Source organism: Lampris incognitus, chromosome 2 (assembly GCF_029633865.1).
Source record: "Lampris incognitus isolate fLamInc1 chromosome 2, fLamInc1.hap2, whole genome shotgun sequence".
Classification (NCBI taxonomy): domain Eukaryota; kingdom Metazoa; phylum Chordata; class Actinopteri; order Lampriformes; family Lampridae; genus Lampris; species Lampris incognitus.
The window spans coordinates 20,616,234-20,635,858 of NC_079212.1; positions in this window are offsets into that span (position 1 = coordinate 20,616,234).

The following is a 19,625-nucleotide window of genomic DNA, read 5'->3' on the forward strand; positions in this document are numbered from 1 at the left end:
TATAATCAAAGTGACCTTGCAGCTGTGATGCATGAGGCACAGGACCGAAAGTGTCTTCGCCATGTGGATGGATAGATGGATGGATGTGAACAAATAAAGGCCTATTGTTAACTGTTGGTTGATAACAGGAATGTGTGGGAAACTCACTGATTATAGCAAGTCTGTACACAGTAATTGGAGAAATGGCCTTGGTGGGATGTGAGCTGGAAGACATGAGATAATTCAATTCAATTCAATTCAGTTTATTGTCATTAAAAACAATGTGCAGGCACATGTTAAAAATGAAATGAGATAAGGTGAGGAAGAACAGACAACTGCCCTGTAAGAGAGACTGCGCTGTACTGATCGGCACCCACTTAAGTATCTAGGCTTGTGTGTCTGTTCATCAGAATCAGAATCGTTTTTATTGGCCATGTAGGTTTGCACATATATTGAATTTTTTTTTTACTTTGTTTATTAAGTTTTACATGAAAATACAAGTGCGCCACCAGTGCATTACACATTTTTTTTATCCAAAACAGGTATAAATATATATGTATATGTACATATACGATAAACTTCTCTATTATCAAAATACTGTAAAAAGGTGACAATCAAAAATGTTATACACAAAAACAGCATTACTGCCTCAGAAAATAAACTGAAAATAACAATAAAAAAGGAAGAAAAAACAAAAACAAAAAAGCAGCCAAAAGAGAGAGGAGGAAAAAAATAAAAATAAAAACCCCAAAAACAAACATCAGTCAGCAAACAGTGGTGTCCCTACTAGACAATACTGTAACGCACACGGACAAGCAGACACGCCGGCCCCCGACCAACGGGCCGGACCCCCCAGCCGACCGGTCAACGCTGCCGCCCGCGGAGCGGGAGACACGGGCCAGCGCCCCGACTAAAGGGCCCGACCCACCAGCCAAGGACCAACGCGTCCACCCACCCACGCACGCCACAATACATTGGTATAACAGCAGTTAAACTGCACCCATAACAAAGTTTATCAGTCCAGGATAAATGGGAAACTTATGTGATTAATAAATTGAAAAAATTGACCCCATCATTTCTGGAATTTACCAGCAGAACCACTCAGTGAAAGTCGAAGTTTTTCTAATTTGAGAAAATAGAGAACGTCTCGAGCCCAATGAAAATAAGAAGGTGACACCTGTGACTTGCATTTAATTACTATTAGTCTCCTTGCCAAGAAAGTGGTAATGCACATACATGGAATTTGACTCTGGCTTGGTGGCTCTCTCGCTGAGAGAGCCAGTACACTTAACATCTCAGTATACTTAAAATAGAATAGCAACACTACAACACAACAATCTTCAGATATATGCCCAAGGATTGATTTCTACAAGCAAAATAAGAGGTGATGACGTGCAATGGTGCAGAGACTATATCAGAGATGCTGAAAAAGATGTTAACAGGGGCGTCCAGGTAGCGTAACGGTCTAGTCTGTTGCCTACCAACACGGGGATTGTTGTAGGGTAACGTTATGCAGCCAACAGCTCCCCCTGGGGGCACTGATTGATGTATACTTGCCCTGTGCAACGCCTCAGTTGCGTTATGGGCACAGCCGGTGAATACAATTTACTAAGCGAAACAGCCCGACTCTGTCTGTTATTTATATGCACCTACACTTGCAACATGGTGTCAGAAGGCAACGTAACACTCACCCACGTGAGTGTTACGTTGCCTGTTGCTTGAACAGTGTGCGTTTATTTTTTTACTAAGCGTAGCTAGAGGTTTCAGTTAGCCTGCTAGCATTAGCATCGAGCCAAGACGATGGCTTCCAATATTCCGCCGCCGGAGCCCATGAAGATGACTGGGGATCTTCACAGCAACTGGGCTAGCTTTCGATCAGAGTTTGAGGATTATTTGCTTACGACCGGGATCGACAAGGCAGAGAAGCCGGTGCAGGCAGCGACGCTCCGGAGGCTAATGGGGAAGGAATGCCTCCATGTTTACGTGCACAACCTGGGACTCACAGCGGAAGAGCAGAAAGACGCCGGAGCGATACTCGACAAACTGGGGGAATACTTCACACCTACCAAAAACTTCATCTTTGAGAGGTATGTTTTTGGCAACCTTAAACAAGAAGAAGAAGAACCTGTGGATGCTGAGAGAAAAGGCTGCCACATGTGAATATGGAGCTATAAGAGACGAGCTTATAAGGGACAGGCTTGTTCTTGGAACAACTGATGAGGGCTCCAGACGACGCATGCTGAGAGAAAAGGAGCTTAAGTTGGAGGGAGCTATTGACATTTGCCGTGCAGCGGAGGTGTTGGACAATAAGTTAAAATCCATGTCACTTAGCAGCTCTGTGACTGCTCTCCGCAGTCACAGAGCTGCTGTAGCACATGGACAGCGACCAGGACGGAGACCTACCAGCAGGCCATCCGAGCCCACCAACACATCTGCACAGCCACAGAGAGGCACAGGTGAATGCAAGTACTGTGGCACACCACACAGACGGGGGCGAGACTTGTGCCCCGCATTTGGAAAGTCATTTCGCTTGTGTGGCACTGCTAATCACTTTGCCAAAGTATGCATGAAAAGAGGCCAGCAAGCACGTCAGTTGAACGCTGTGGATGACCCGCCGCTAGGGGACCCGGAGGACAGCGACCGCGATGAGAGGGATGTGTACACGGCTGAGAGCGTGGGGGCTGTGAACACTCAAAGGAAAAAGTGGTTTGTAAACCTGCCACTGCACAGAGGGGTCCAGAGGTGCCAGCTTGACTCTGGAGCCACCTGCAACGTGATGAGCTTGAAAGACAAGATGAGACTGGCGCCTAGAGTGCCTCTTCAGAAAAGTCTCACCAGGCTGAGACTCTACAACAGTGAGTGGATGAGCTCAATGGGCGTGTACAGCACACAGTGTGTCATCAGGGGCAAGACGCACAGACTGGACTTTGAGGTTGTGCGCACCAGCCAGAAGCCCTTGCTTTCAGGGGAGACATGCAAGAGACTTGGCTTGATACGCTTCACCATTCCCGAAGAGCTGAATAAAGTGGAGCACTGTAAGACAGGTGAGCTAACCAAAGGCTGTCTCATTAACACAATGACGTGTTCACCAGCCCAGTCGAGTCACTGCCAGGTGATGTTCACTTCGAGTTGGATAGCGCTGTGGCCCCTGTCCAGTGCGCACCAAGAAATGTCCCAGTGGCCCTCAAGGCAGCTGTTAAGGCGCAGCTGGACCAATATGAAAAGGATGGACACTTAACCACAGTCACTCAGCCCACAGACTGGATTAGCAATCTGGTCATAGTGAAGAAGCCAGACAAATTGAGGCTTTGCATCGACCCCAAGCCACTTAACCGAGCCCTGAAAAGGTCCCATTACCTCATGCCCACTTTAGATGACGTGCTGTACAAGCTGCCTAAGGCACGTATCTTCACCCTCGTGGATGCGCACGACGCATTCTTGCAGTGTCGCCTTGATGAGGAGAGCAGCCTGATGACAACGTTCTGGACACCGTGGGGTAGAAAGCGATGGCTGAAGCTCCCTTTTGGCGTGTCAGTCGCACCAGAGCTGTACCAGAGGAAACAACATGAGCTGCTGGCCGGTTTGAAAGGAATTGAGCCCATAGCCGATGACATCCTCATAGTCGGCTGTGGGGACACGGAGGAGGAGGCCGTTCGCAACCACGACGCAAACCTCATTGCTCTGATGGACAGATGCAGGGAAGTGAAGCTGAGGCTGAGCATAAAAAAGCTACAGTTTCGTGTGAGGGAGGTCTGCTTCCACGACCACATACTGTCGGTGGAGGGCCTCAAAGCTGATCCCGAGAAGGCCAGGGCAGTCCTGGACATGCCAAACCCCACGGATGCAAAAGGCGTTCAGCGGTGTGTCGGCTTCGTTAACTATTTATCGAGGTTCATGCCCCGCTTGTCAGAGGTGTGTGAACCGCTGAGAAGGTTGCTGGACAAAGGTGTGCTGTGGCACTGGTTGCCCAAACATGATGCTGCTATGAAAGAAATCAAAACGCTGGTCACGGCGGTGCCAGTACTACGTTACTATGATGTCAGCAAGCCAGTCACCATACAGAGCGACTCCAGTCAGACCGGTTTGGGCTGCTGCCTGCTTCAGGGGGGACAGCCGGTCGCGTTCGCCTCCCGCGTGCTGAACCAGACGGAGCAAAACTATGCACAGATTGAGAAGGAGTGCCTGAGCATCGTATTCGCTTGTCAACGCTTCCACTACTACCTATATGGGAGGGGTGATGTGACTGCAGAGACCGACCACCGCCTGCTGGTGTCAATCTTCACTAAGCCCCTTCTCAGTGCACCAAAGCGCCTTCAAAGCATGCTCCTCACACTTCAGAACTACTTCCTCACGGTGATGTACAAGCCAGGCCCTGAAATGTACATCAGTGACACGCCCAGCAGAGCCACCACCCCGCCACAGAGAACGGACACTCAGTACAGACGTGAAATGGTGTGCAGCATGCAACAGGTGCAGTACGACACGGCAGCCATTCAACAGGCAGACTATCTAAACGTCACCAGCCAACGCCTCGCACAGATTCGAAAACACACAGAGGAGGATGTGTGTCTTCAAACACTCAAGTTGGTCGTGCTGGAGGGATGGCCAGAACACAATGAGGAGAGCCCCATAGCCATCAGGGAATACTGGGCCATCAGAGATGAAATAAGCGCACAGGACGGTGTGCTTTTTAGGAGCCAGCGTGTCATCATTCCAAAAGCTATGCGTCCTGAGATGCTGAAACGGATCCACTACAACCACGTGGGGGGTGAGGCTTGTTATAGACAGGCCCGGGATACTCTCTACTGGCCAAATATGCAGGGGGAAATCAAAGACTATGTGCAGCAGTGCTCAGTGTGTAACGAGTATGCACACGAGCAACAAAAAGAGACTATGATGTCACACCCGCTCCCCACACGTCCCTGGCAGCTGGTGAGCATGGACTTGTTCAGCTACGCAAGGCAGGACTTCCTGCTCATGGTGGATCACTATTCAGAGTTCTGGGAGATTGATCTACTCCCAGACCTGTCGGCAGAAACGATCATCCGAAGGTGCAAGGCGCAGTTTGCACGGTACGGTATCCCTGACCGGGTCATTTCCGACTGCAGAGGTCAGTTTGATTGTGGAGAGTTTTGGGCGTTTGCGAGGGAGTGGGGCTTCGAACATGTCATGTCCTCCCCGAGACACCCAAAAGCTAACGGCAAAGCAGAGTCTGCAGTGAAATTTGTGAAAGGCCTATGCAGAAAAGCAGACCGGGCCGACGAAGACCCCTGGAAGGCTTTTCTACACTGGAGAAACACGCCCACTGAGGACATGCGCTGCAGCCCAGCACAACGGCTGATGTCACGGAGGCTCAGAACTCTTCTCCCTGTGGCCGACCAGCTGCTAGCACCTCAGATCATCACTGGGGTCACAGACAAGCTGAGGGTGAAGCATCAGGCAGCGAAGTTGACATATGACAGAACTGCGAGGGATCTGCCAGAGCTAAACGTCGGCCAGCCTGTCAGGATGAAACCAATCCCGGGTGACAGGACAGGCTGATGGAGGAGAGGGGTATGCCTGCAGCAGGTGGGACCGCGGTCCTATCTCGTCAACGTAGAGGGAACCACGTACCGTCACAACAGGGTTGATCTCCGACCAGCAGAGGTTGCCCCTCCACAGCCGTCAGCCCACACAGAACGGCCACCGGAGCAGCCTGTGGGCGCGTGTGCAGCTGAAGGGGGCCATGTGAGCGGGGGCAGCATGGAGGAAGTCGTCAGCAGCCCTGTAATGTCTCCAAGGTCGTCAGCCCCGAGGTCGCCGCCATCTCCCCCACAGGCTGTGACCACACCATGCCGTGAGTTACAGGGCCGGGCCTTCTCCCGGAGCGGGAGGCAGATTAAGCCTCCAGAAAGACTTGACCTCTAGGTCATACACTGTACTGAGATTGACACACACACGTTCACACGCACACACACACACACACACACACACACTGGACCGTGGACATTAAAAAAAAAAAAACGAAACAAAAACTGTGATGTTCACTTCTAATGTTCTTATTCAGTGGTCTTGTGGATGTTCTGATGCTACCATTTTGTCGTTATTGTTCTGCAGACGTTTTGGTTGATATTGACTTGCTGTTCCTTCTTGATGCACTATTTCCATTGCACTATTTAATATTGGGATATGAGCACTAATGTTCTAATGGCTAATACTATCCATTATATTATTTGGTATTGTATTCTACGAAAGGAAGGGAGATGTTGTAGGGTAATGTTATGCAGCCAACAGCTCCCCCTGGGGGCACTGATTGATGTATACTTGCCCTGTGTAAAATGCCTCAGTTGCGTTATGGGCACAGCCGGTGAATACATGTTACTAAGCGACACAGCCCGACTCTGTCTGTTATTTATATGCACCTACACTTGCAACAGGGATCGCCGGATTGAATCCCTGTGTTACTTCCGGCTTGGTCGGGCGTCCCTACAAACACAACTGGTAATGTCTGCGGGTGGGAAGACGGATGTGGGTATGTGTCCTGGTCGCTGTACTAGCACTGCCTCTGGTCGGTCGGGGTGCCTGTTCGGGGTGCAGCGGGAACAGGGGTGGCGCAGTGGTTAGCGCTGTTGCCTCACCGCAAGAAGGTCCTGGGTTCGAACCCTGGGTTGTCCAACCTTGGGGGTCATCCCTGGTCATCCTCTGTGTGGAGTTTGCATGTTCTCCCCGTATCTGCTGTGGGTTTTCTCCAGGTGCTCTGGTTTCCCCCACCATCAAAAAGACATGCATGTTAGGGTTTCTATTCCTGTCTGCCCGTGACCAAGGCATGGCAAGACAAATTGGAGTTGGTCCCCAGGTACTGCACGCTGGCTGTCCACTGCTCCTAGACAGCTAGGATGGGTTAAATGCAGAGAGGAATTTCCCTATGGGGATCAATAAAGTATCTCAAAATTTTAAAAAAAATAGCGTGATCCTCCCATGCGCTACATCCCCCTGGTTGAAACTCCTCACTGTCAGGTGAAAAGAAGCGGCTGGTGACTCCACATGTATCAGAGGAGACGTGGCAGCCCTTCACGGATCAGCAGAGGGGGTGGAGCAGCGACTGGGATAGCTCGGAAGAGTAGAGTAATTGGCCAGATACAAAAAAGAGGAAAAATCCAAACAAACAAACAAACAAAAAAGATGTGCAGGTTACTTACATACATGCCTGAGGATGGACATGACAGAGTGTACCAGTATATGTACGATGTACAGTACAGCACATACAAAATGGTTGCATTTATTTGACAGTATTGAGCATTCATTTGAATGACAGGCCACGGAAAGAAACGGTTTTTATATCTAGATGTTTTGGTGTTCAGTGCTCTGTAGCGCCTGCCAGAGGGGAGGAGTTGGAACAGGTTGTGACCAGGGTCTGCAGTGATGTTGTCTGCCTGTTTCCTGACTCTGAAGGTGTGTACATAATGGTATATATAGTGTATATAGAGTGTATATAGTATATAGTATTCAACCCCCTTGACAGTCATCACTAACTTCTGGATTATCATACATCTGTTCCTGAACAATATTATTTTTGTGAACCCAAAAGCTCTAACAGCATGTTCCCAAAGCCCAAATAAGTTATGTTTTGCTAACTTTGTTAATAAATTAAAAAATAAAATATAGTGCTTTCATAAGTATTCAACCCTTGTGTGCTGAAAGCTCCAAGTTTACACAAATGACAATTTATTCCTAAAACAAACTCAGGTTGACACAATTGGACACAATTAGTGTGCTCCTGTAAGATATTAAAGTAACGGTCTCGTTTATGGGTATAAAAAGCACTCTGTGTAAAGTTCAGTAGCCGGGCACGAACTCCATCAGAAAATTAAGACAAAGGAGCATAATACTGAAGTAAGAAACAAAGTGATGAAAATGCAGAAGGCGGGAAAGAATGGTGTGAATGGTGACACAAGTCTCCCCTGTATGCACGTGTAGTCTGTCCTCCTGTCAGGTCTCCATGGTGACGGTGGTCGCATGGCTCAGGTCCTAGGCTGTTCTGGTAGCATCTGAACACTGCTTGGTGTCCTGCTCATCATATTCTTCATATATCTTATAACTCCATTATAATTCTGTTACCCTCTTTCAATGTTGTATTCTGTAAATTCTGTACACACATCCATTGCATGTCTGTCCGTCTTGGCAGCGAGATCCCTCCTCTGTTGCTCTCCCTGAGGTTTCTTCCTATTTTTTCTCCGTTAAAGGTTTTTTTTTTTTAGGGAGTTGTGAGGGTGCAAGGACAGGATATTGTATTGCTGTAAAGCCCACTGAGGCAAATAATGGGCTATAAAAATAAAATGGACTTGACTTGACTGGACGGCATGGTGGCGCAGAGGTTAGCGTGGTCACTCCACAGCAAGAAGGTCCTGGGTTCGAGCCCCGGGGTAGTCCAACCTTAGTGGATCATCCCGGGTCGTCCTCTGTGTGGAGTTTGCATGTTCTCCCCGTGTCTGCGTGGGTTTCCTTTGGGGGCTCTGGTTTCCTCCCACAGTCCAAAGACATGTAAGTCAGGTGAACTGGCCATACTAAACTGTCCCTAGGTGTGTGTGTGTGTGTGTGTGTGTGTGTGGGTGGGTGGGTGTGTGTGTGTGTGTGTGTGTGTGTGTGTGTGTGTGGGTGGGCCCGGGCGGCCTGTCCAGGGTGTCCCCCTGCCTGCCGCCCAATGACTGCTGGAATAGGCTCCAGCATCCCCGCGACCCTGAGAGCAGGATAAGCGGTTAAGATAATGGAATGGATGGATTGATTGACCTGACTTGACTGTACATTGAGCATGGTAGCTGCAGAGGTGGGACTGAGTCATTGGTTTTCAAGTAATAAGTAAGTGTCAAGTCTTTACACTGAAGTCCAAATCAAGTTCTAGAGATGGCCGCAACTTGAAGTCCTAAGTGAAGTCCTGCCCATCTTAGGACAGTAAAGAGGTCAAGTCACAGGCCGAGTCAAGTCAGAAGTCCTTAACTTTAATTTCTTCTTTAAAGTCTTAATGCATTTTTAATCGGGGCTCATTTCATTTTCATTTCCTAAACTGACACAAATGTTGTCTTTGTAAGAGTGAAACTATGCAGGAGTTGCTTTTTTTTATTTTGTTCTAATTTTTATCCATTTAAAAAAAAACCATTGAATCCCATAGAACTATGGGATAGCAGCTAAATTCAGAACTAATGGGACTGCAGCCATGTGTTGCTATAACTGATTGTGGCAAGAAAAAAGCAATTATTTTACTTTTTTCACTTTATTTCTGTGAGGTGAGACTGGGATGAGATTAAGTCATTTAAGTCATTTAGCCACAAGTCTCAAGTAAAAGTCACAGCTGTCCAAGTCTAAGTCTTTTTTATTTTGTTCCAAGTCAAGTCTGGAGTCAAATTCATGACAAGTCAGACTCGAGTCGAAGTCGTAGCGACTCGAGTCCACACCCCTGGGAAGCTGTGTATGTAGTCATTACACATGATTGGACCATTGCTTCATTGCCTTTGGCACCAGCCACAGTTATCAGAACAACCAAATGTGTGCTGATAAAGAATGGAAGTTGGCTCTGTAATCTAATATTATAACGTTTAGTACAATAAAACAGCCTGTGTTTATCACCTGTTTCAAAAGGCTTCTCTTTTCATACTTAAATAAGTGTAAGTTCCAGTGTTGATAAGATAACATCTTGTGCTTAGACTGCAGGTAATGAGAGGCATATTTGTGGCACACATCTACATGCTACCACACCTGTTCGTTCTGCAAGCAAGTGTACAACCTTGACCAGCTGAATGCACTCTTATCACAGTCTTTGCGAAATTGATTGGTAGTGACTCACAATCTCACCGCGGTATCTCTAGCATGCCCGATTCAAAGCTTCTGGCCCTAAACCAATCATATAAATTAAAATATCTGAGTCCCTTTAAAGCCTTAACAGGTGTTGTGTTTAGATTATATAAATTAACAATTAATTAATATTAACTGTGCATTACACTCACAATATAAGCTTTCTGTGTTTATGAAGAGGCTTTCTATGGATTGTATTTACATGGGTAAAATATCAGCATACCCCACCATGCCTGTACTGCCCATAGACTGTACTGTTGTGCTTGTCTGAATCACTGGTCAATTTCAATTCAATCCTGCTGAAATTAATATTTCCAATGGAGCCATCTTCATTTCAGACACTGATAATCAAATAGTCTCTTTATTAGCAGATGAACCAGGTAACTTATTTACAAATGCAGCTTCGCAAGCAAGATGTATTTTACAAGGTAGATGTTTTGTGGTTAAATTAAGTGTTTTCTATGACTTCACTCACTATCAATCACTAATTTCTGATTGCATCTTAAGTTTGTCATTGGCTCACAGGAGTACCTTCATTTCAAGTGTCCCTCTCTTTGGGGGTTTTAGAGAAGGATTAAGGTGTCCTACCAAAGGTGGTAGTGAAAATTCCTGTGAAAAGTCAAATATACAGAATAAATTTGAAAAATATACTCCCAACAACTAGCTATAAAAGAGACACGGTATTTTTTTTAATTTTTTATAGGCCCTCTTCTGCCACACTCCGGAGCTGGTCCGGGCCCGGTGGGTGCAGGAGTCGCAGCAGTGCACATGCAGCTCCACGTTTCGTCAACAACCAGGCCAGTAGAACCACCGCAAGGCAGTGGAGGGTCTTGGCGTTCCTGTAGTGCCCCGCCCCCACCGAGCCATAAAACATTTGGAGAACCTGGGGATGGAGCACACACGCACCCATAGCTGCAGGAGGTCGTTCCCTTGGCTGGGAGCTTGCCACCTCCAGTATGCCAACCCATCGTGGAGCTCAAAGTTGCCCCATTGAGAGTGGTTTACCTCCGGCCCCAGCGATGACACCTCTGTCCACTCGGGGTGCCGCCCTGTCTCCAGCCAACCCCTCACCAGGGCCAGGGTCATGCCTGCCTACTGCTGCTGCTTCCTGCTGCTCTATGGTCAACAGGAACCACCTCTCCCCATTGCTCCAGCCCATTCCTCCTGCCGCTGGCAGCAGCAGCACTCCAATGCCACACCAGGGGCTCTATGCCTGCTGAGCGGCGGCTGCTTGGCAACTGGCTTGCCAGTCCCTAAGCCCACTGCTCCCCTGGCCTGACCACAGCAACACAGTCTTTGTGCCGAGGGTGATGGTTGCCTCAGATGGTGGCACCAGCAGCCATAATCCTGTACGCAGCATGTGTACAGGGATCTGCATGCGCGCACAGGGATCTGTATGCACCGTTAAATGTATTTGCGTCAAACGGCGTGAGTGGCAAAAAAAAAGAACAAAATCATAAAAAATGTACACATGGTGCATACAGGATTACGGCTGCCGGCACCACTGGCCTCAGACACGTTAACCTGGGCTCCCCAACAAGTCAGCAGGTCCAGGCCGATGATGCACAGGGTCTTGGATGTTGGCGAGCCAGAACTCACGCGCCAGCTCCTAGTCTCCAGCCCAGACTCGCAGTGACTTCTTCCCTCTCATAGCAGCCTTTTCTCCTGTCACCATCATCAGCTGGGTGTTGGTTGGTGACCATGCCACCGAGAGTGAGCTGGCGGTGCCCATGAGGATGCCAGGTCTCACCAGGGAGATGGTAGACCCTGTGTCTACCAGGGCCTAGCAGGATCGACCGTTGAATTGGCAATCTACATACAATCCTTTGGCGTGACGTAGATGACCAACCAGCCTGCATCGGCCTTGAAAGGGGGCTGGAGACTGGAGTGGCAGTCCCCTCACTAGGCCACTCCATCACCGTTTCCCCATCGGCTGGGTGACTCTGGCTTTATTCGCTGGTGCTGGGCAGGTACAGGCTATGTGACCAGGCTCATCACACCGGTAACAGCAGTCAGTTGGCTAGGGATGACATTGCCTGGATGTTTGCAGCCATCACCGAGACTGCTGTGGTGGAAGCCGAACTTGGTAGACCTCTTCTACCTCCTCCTCTTCATGGTAGTCAGCCAACCTGACATGCGGATAGACAGCGGGGGCCTTCTGCTGGGTAAGCCTGGTGGAGAGTACCACCTCAGCCTGTTCAGGGGCATGGTGAGGCAAACATGCCGGCGCAACTGCTCTGGCATGAGCCCCTGCAGGAAAGTGTGGCAGGTAGCTCCTCTTGAGCGGATGCATTGAACTGTGGATAACCATGTCAGGCATGCAGCTGCACATCTGCGGCAAAGGAGCCCAGGCTCTTTCCTTCTTGGCAGTGGCAGCTGGCTAGCTGCTCCCTGCTTTGGTCAGTGAAGGGTCGCTGCCTGAATCGCCTCTCCAGCACCATAGTCAGGGCCTGGAGGTCCTGCTGCTCCGCTGGGGCTAGGTCGAGGAGCACCTGCAAAGCCTTTCCCTCCAATGCCAGGGTCAGGTGAATGGCAGTTTCTTCATTGCTCCTTGTCAAGGAAGACAAGGAGACTTGGTGGTGGAATGAGGAAGTACAGCAAATTATACAGAGGAAGAAGTTGGCAAAGAAGAAGTGGGATAGTCAGAGAGATGAAGAAAGAAAGTAGACAGGAATACAAGGAGATGCAGCGTAAAGCGAAGAGAGAGGTGGCAAAGGCAAAGGAAAAGGCGTATGGTGAGTTGTATGAGAGGTTAGACACTAAGGAAAGGGAAAAGGACTTGAACTGATTGGCTAGACAGAGGGACCGAGCTGCGAAGAATGTGCAGCAAGTTAGGGCGATCAAGGATAGAGATGGAAATGTGCTGACAAGTGAGGAGAGTGTGCTGAGAAGGTGGGAGGAGTACTATGAGGGGCTGATGAATGAAGAAAATGAGAGAGAGAGAAGGTTGGATGATGTAGGGATAGTGAATCAGGAAGTGCAGTGGATTAGCAAGGAGGAAGTAAGGGCAGCTATGAAGAGGATGAACAGAGGAAAGGTAGTTGGTCCTGATGACATACTGTGGAGGCATGGAGATGTTTTGGAGAGATGGCAGTGGGGTTTTTAACCAGATTGTTTAACACAATCTTGGAAAGTCTGCGGATGTTTGAGGAGTGGAGAAGAAGCATACTGGTACCAATTTTCAAGAACAAGGGCGATGTGCAGAACTGTAGCAACTACAGAGGTATAAAGTTGATCAGCCACAGCATGAAGATATAGGAAAGAGTAATAGAAGCTAGGTTAAGAGGAGAGGTGACGATTAGCGAGCAGCAGTATAGTTTCATGCCACGAAAGAGCACCACAGATGCGATGTTTGCTTTGAGAATGTTGATCGAGAAGTCTAGAGAAGGCCAGAAGGAGTTACATTGTGTCAATGTAGATTTAGAGAAAGCATACAGGGTGCCGAGAGAGGAGGTGTGATATTATATGTGGAAGTCGGGAGTTGTAGAGAAGTATGTAGGAGTGGTGCAGGATATGTATGAGCGACTACGTTAACCAGTCGACTAACAGGTCCGACCCGTTAGCCAAGGGCTAGCGAGTCTAGTCATGCGTGGTCGTTGCACTACCTCCCTCCTTCGGGAAGCGCGTCCCCGCGCTTCAGCATACCATCTCCCTCACACCTCTGGGAGCACGCGCTTCCAATGGCCTCCCGGTCTCACCATCCCACTTCTGACAGCAATGTAGCGAATTCAAGGGGGCAGCCCGGGAACCGCCGCAGCCGGGATGCGAACCAGAGTCTCCCGCACTACCGGCGACTACGCTAACCAGTCGACTAAAGGGTCCAACCCGTTAGCCAAGGGCTAGCGAGTCTATTCATCCGTGGTCTTTACACTGCACCCCTCCTTCGGGAAGCTTCAGCATATCAGCTCCCTTTGGGCACACGCGCTTCCGATGGCCTCACGTCTCACCAACCCACTTCTGACACCGATTTAGCGAATTCGGGGGGCAGCCCGGGAACTGCCGCAACCAGGACGCGAATCCGGATCTCCCGCACCACGGGCGACAACGTTAAACAGTCGACTAAAGGGTCTGACCCGCTAGCTCTTGGCTAGCCGTGTGTAGTCGTTACAATATTATCAAGATGCCACAAATACCAACTCAATATTTTGAGACCACAGTCGAGCGGGACATCGGGCAGACCCTTTGGCGCTTGGAAAACCTGGCATGGTAGCCCAACCTGATGACTCCAGTGCACCGCGGCGGCTCCACCGTCCCCTGGAGAACCAGAGGCGAATTTACGAATCCTACTATGGCCACGACAAGACTGGCCCTACTGTCTGTGATTGGCTGGGTTGCATGCAACTCAACTGGACGCTTTAGAACTGTACCGTACCCTCGCTGTGAGCATTCGAAAGCGTCACAAAAGAGCTTCTACGCTGCTTCAGTGCTGTATTTGGCTTTGCAGAGACGTTTCGTTTGGCTACTAAAGACAAGTTTTTGCTTCCACGTTGACAATACGCAACGAACCATTCATTTAAGTATATCTGGCCATGCCAGATGCATCTCAATTATTTGTTCATTGCCTTGCTGTTGTTTTTTTTTTAAACTGTAACGTTATGTAGCCTATAGGCTACCCTTTTGACCACATTCTTCATGAGTTATTTTATGTTTATGTTTATGTTTAGGCATTTAGCAAATTTAATCAAATTGTAATCTATATAATTATGTGAATTATAAGATAAGAAAACAGCTCAAAAATCCCAGGGAATAGGAACAGGTGCTAACACTAGTAACCCTCATTGATGTTGCAGGTGTTAAAATCTATTTTGCAACAAACATCACTCATACAAACCAGATCTTTGGTTGGTCCTCTTCATTGCTGTGGCCTGCCATGATCCATCAGCAACAAAACAAATGAAACCCGAACGGAATGATAAGCTACCAACAATACTTATAGATACCAACAATAACAACAAATCTCACCACATATGACCAGGACTTTTAACTACGTGTAGCCCGTGGAAATAGATACCACACAGGACACAATTACTTCCGGGGTTCTTGTAGCTTTAATTTTATTGTTTGAACCTTCAAATGCAGATCGTTTTACTGAGTGCATAAATTCCTGTGTCTTTCGAGCAAACAGCTCATAAATGTTCACAGATGTGGCAAGTTTAACAGAAAAGATTTTAAAAGGAAAATAAATACAACATACAACATACGGTGCAAAATACGGCAGTGGACTATGTATGTTAAACAGGGTTTAACAAAGACATGTGGAACTTCCTGAAGATCGCGCAACTTCCCACTCTGTCAGTTACCTTTAAACAGAATTAAAATGCATATAAAACCTTTACATCCCAAATACAATGGCATGGTGTGGCTTTATTCACGCCAACATTACCTTGTCATGCCTGCAATGGCGAACAGTGGTCGACGGCTCGCGCCCAAAATCACCGAACATCAACTCCAGTAGCGTCTAAATCAAACCATCTTGTCAAATTACCGACATACAATATTGTTTGGAATAATGTTACAGGTATATTTCACAAGATATTTACCCTTACTTACTGCGGAGTCAGAGCACCGTCACACCGCAATCTTCAGGTGCTCCACACAAGAAAAAAGAAAGAACACCCAAGATGCACTTGGATAACTTGCACGGAGTTACAATAAAAGTCCGCAACACTGCCACTTACTGGTCAAAACATGCAATGACAACCAAAACTATAAAAATACACTCACAATCTGCTTCACAATTTAACTACATCAAATGACATTTTACATGGCTTGACAGTGTAACAATTACATATATTAACAGTTAAACTATACTAAATTTAAGTGGAAAATCATTTAACATATTTAACAGATTTACCACCCGGCTACATACGGTAAATATAAGGTGAACAGATGTGTCTTCAATCTCCTATTGAAAGACTCTAAACTATCAAGATTTGGTAACTGCAGCAATATGCTCAGTAAAAGTCAGACCATCATCAATAATTACACCCAGATTCCGTGCAGTTTTAGACGAAGTCGGGGAGAGTGAATCAAATTGGACGCTGATCTGCTGGGAAATAGTTGGTTTGCATACAATATGACATAGCCTAGTTTCTCACTCTTAGAAATTCAAAGTAAATGTGTGGTGTATTGGATCGAGCACTCGGTGCTCGATTGTGTTGGACTGTCACCACTACTGAGTTCTGTAATACACTGGTCGAGCCTAGTAGTGTGTGACGTCTCCGTCAGTAAAGATCAGACTTGTGCCGCATCCTCGTCTCTGTGTACTTATATATATTAGTGATTAAGTTAGTAACCCACGAATAGTAACACTACAATAGTGTACATAAGAGAAGTCACAACATGGTGTCAGAAGACGGAGTTACGGTATAATTCGAGGGCGGTACTTCAACGAGTTCGCTGGTAGCTGAAGCAGCTAGCTAACACGTGCTAGCCTGCGCACAAATATGGAACAGTTCAAGCCGCCACCACCGCTGATACTTACCGGGAATGTCGCAGAAAACTGGAGAAGATGGGAGCAGCGTTTCCAGCTGTACATGACCGCTTCAGGTGCGTTGGATAAGGAAGAGACAGTTAAAATAGCCATTCTGCTTCACACCATCGGCGAGGAGGCGCTGGAAGTGTATAACACACTCACCGTCATCCCAGAAGGAGACGACGAATCGATGGAGGACGTTCTGAAAGCCTTCAAGGACTACTGCAGCCCTCGGAAGAACGTCGTGTTCGAACGCCATCAATTCTGGTCGCACACGATGTCAGCAGGAATATCGGTGGACAGATTCATCACAGAGCTGCGCCAGAAGAGCAAAGACTGAGTTTGGCAGACATGAAGATGACATGATAAGGGATAAATTAGTGTTCAGCATAAATGATGCCCGTTTGAAAGAAAGACTGTTACGTGATAATGAGCTTACTTTGCGCAGGGCCGTAGAGATATGTAGATCAGCCGAGCTCGCTAAGTCACAAATACAAGCGATGCAGACGTCACATGTTGTCCAAGACGCCTCAGTGGATGCATTAAAGAAAGCAACAGGGCAAACGCGCACGGGCAGCTGGAACAAGAACAAAACGAGCAGCAAGAGGCATGTAACAACAACTCTCTGCCACAAGTGTGGAAATAAACATGAGCCCCGTCAATGCCCAGCTTATGGTGCAGTGTGCCACAAATGTGGTAAGAACAATCATTTTTCCAAGGTGTGTAAATCAAGCACTGAAAAAAGCGGCAATTACAAGACAAAGACAATGCATAATCTAGAAAGTGAAATTGATTCCTTATATATAGGCATGATTGGAAAATACAAACCAAGCTAAAGGCACTGTATGGCGTGAAACAGCCACGGTCAGAGGCGTAGCAATTAACTTCAAGTTGGACACAGGCGCCGATGCAAATGTGCTTCCTATGCACGTATTCCGGCAGCTACCAGGTCCCGTTCAGTTACGGCCCACAAAGACTGTGCTGATTGCTTTTGGTGGTGCACGACTACCCTCAGATGGTGTTGCATCTCTAGATTGCCGCACATCTAAGCATACGGCTATATTGGACTTCCATGTGTCTAGCCGAGCTGACAAGCCAATCCTGGGTGGAGATGCGTGTGAAGAGCTGCAGCTGGTGAGAAGAGTCGAGGTGCTTGCAGTGGAGTCCCCACAACCAGCAAAACCTCCAGCCACCAAAGAGGAGCTGCTGCAGAGGTATGCGGAGGTCTTCACAGGATTAGGCGAATTTCCTGGAGTTCATCACATACACATTGACCCCAGCGTCACGCCTGTGATTCACGCGTGCAGGAACGTACCACTCTCCATCATGGACTCACTAAGAGAGACACTCACAGACTTGCAGAACAGGAAAGTCATAACTCCTGTCAATGAACCTACAGAATGGGTGAACAGTCTTGTTGCCACAAAGAAAAAAAATGGTGCGCTAAGGGTATGTTTGGATCCTTGCAACCTGAATGAGGCAGTCAAGCGTCAACACTACTCCATTCCTACACCGGAAGACGTGCGCAGCAGGCTAACAGGAAAATCCATCTTCTCCATCCTAGATGAAAAGGATGGATACTGGCAGATCAAGCTAGATGAGCCGTCGTCTAAGCTATGCACCTTCAACACGCCGTGGGGCCGGTTCCGCTTCCTCAGACTCCCATTCGGGATCAAATCGGCCAGCGAAGTGTTTCAACAAAAGAACTGTGAGACCTTCGGCGATATCCCAGGTGTGTACATTATAGCAGACGACATGATCATCGCAGCGGCATCAGAGCGGGAACACGATGAAATCCTGCAGAAAGTAATAGAGAGAGCCAAGACCGCACATGTGAAATTTAACAGGGACAAGATCCAGTTTAAAGTTGATACTGTAAAGTACATGGGACACGTCATCACGGCAGCAGGACAGAGAGCTGACGACACAAAGATCAAAGCGATTGTCGACATGCCAACCCCGGAAGACAAAGTCTCCAACGTCTGCTGGGAATGACAAAATTCCTAGCGCAATACATACCAAACGAAGCCTCACTCACGGCACCCCTCAGACAGCTGCTCAAGAAGGATGTAGCGTGGCAATGGTGCCTGCACCACAGCTCAGCGCTAAAGGCACTAAAGACCATCCTCACACAAGCCCCTGTGCTGAGATACTACGATCACAAGCAGCCTCTCACTCTACAAGCAGACTCCTCAAAGGATGGACTGGGAGCCTGTCTGATGCAGGACGACCGCCCAGTGTGCTATGCCTCACGAGCGCTCACCGACACAGAAAAGAGGTACGCACAGATAGAGAAAGAGTTGCTCGCTATAGTGTTTGCTGCTAAGAGATTCCACCAGTATGTCTACGGCAGACCAGTAACTGTCCAGTCCGATCATAAGCCTCTGGAGGTCATCATGCGCAAGCCGCTGAGCAAAGCACCTGCGTGGCTGCAAGGTATGCTTTTACAACTGCAGAGGTATGTGTAACATACACACAGTGTAACATACACATACTGAGTGTAACATACACACCAGGCAAGCACATGTACATTGCCGACACACTCTCACGCGCTACAGCTAGCAGAGAAGGTGACCATATTGATGAAAACCCTTGTGATGAGAGAGTTGTGTATGCCTTTGATGCCACAGATGCCTTGAGCGAGGAAACACTCAGCCAATTAAAGAAAGCAACGGCAACAGATAGCGTGCTGCAAGCTGTGTGTGAAAAACACAAGAAAGGCTGGCCCATGAAAAAGAAAAGTTTGGACAGAAAACTACACGCCTACTGGGCAGTAAAGGACATTATAAGCATGGAAGATGACATTGTCTTGGTCGGAGACAAAATCATCATACCCCAGAGCTTCAGGAGCACGATTTTGGAGAAGCTGCATCTTGCACACCAAGGAGTGCAGCGCACAAAATCAGAGCAAGAAAGTCTCTCTACTGGCCTGGCATGGCACGAGATATAGAGGCAATGGTGGAAAAGTGCGTGCAATGCCAGCAGCTACAGCCCAAACAGCAGGCTGAGCCACTTATGCCGCATCAGGTCCCAGAACTGCCATGGATGAAAGTCGGAGCTGACATCTTCGAGCTACACGGTCAGTCATACCTGTTGTTAGTTGATTACCTAACCAAATATCCTGAAGTGCTCAACATATCTGACAAAACAGCATACACAGTAATCCAGAAGATTAAGTCTGTGTTTGCCAGACACGGGATTCCTAGGGAGATAGTGAGTGACCATGTCCCATTTGCCAGCTATGAGATGAAGTCATTTGCAGCTTCATGGGAGTTCAAGCTCACACACTCCAGCTCAGGTTTTCCCTCTTCAAATGGCATGGCTGAGAGAGCCATAAAGACAGTGA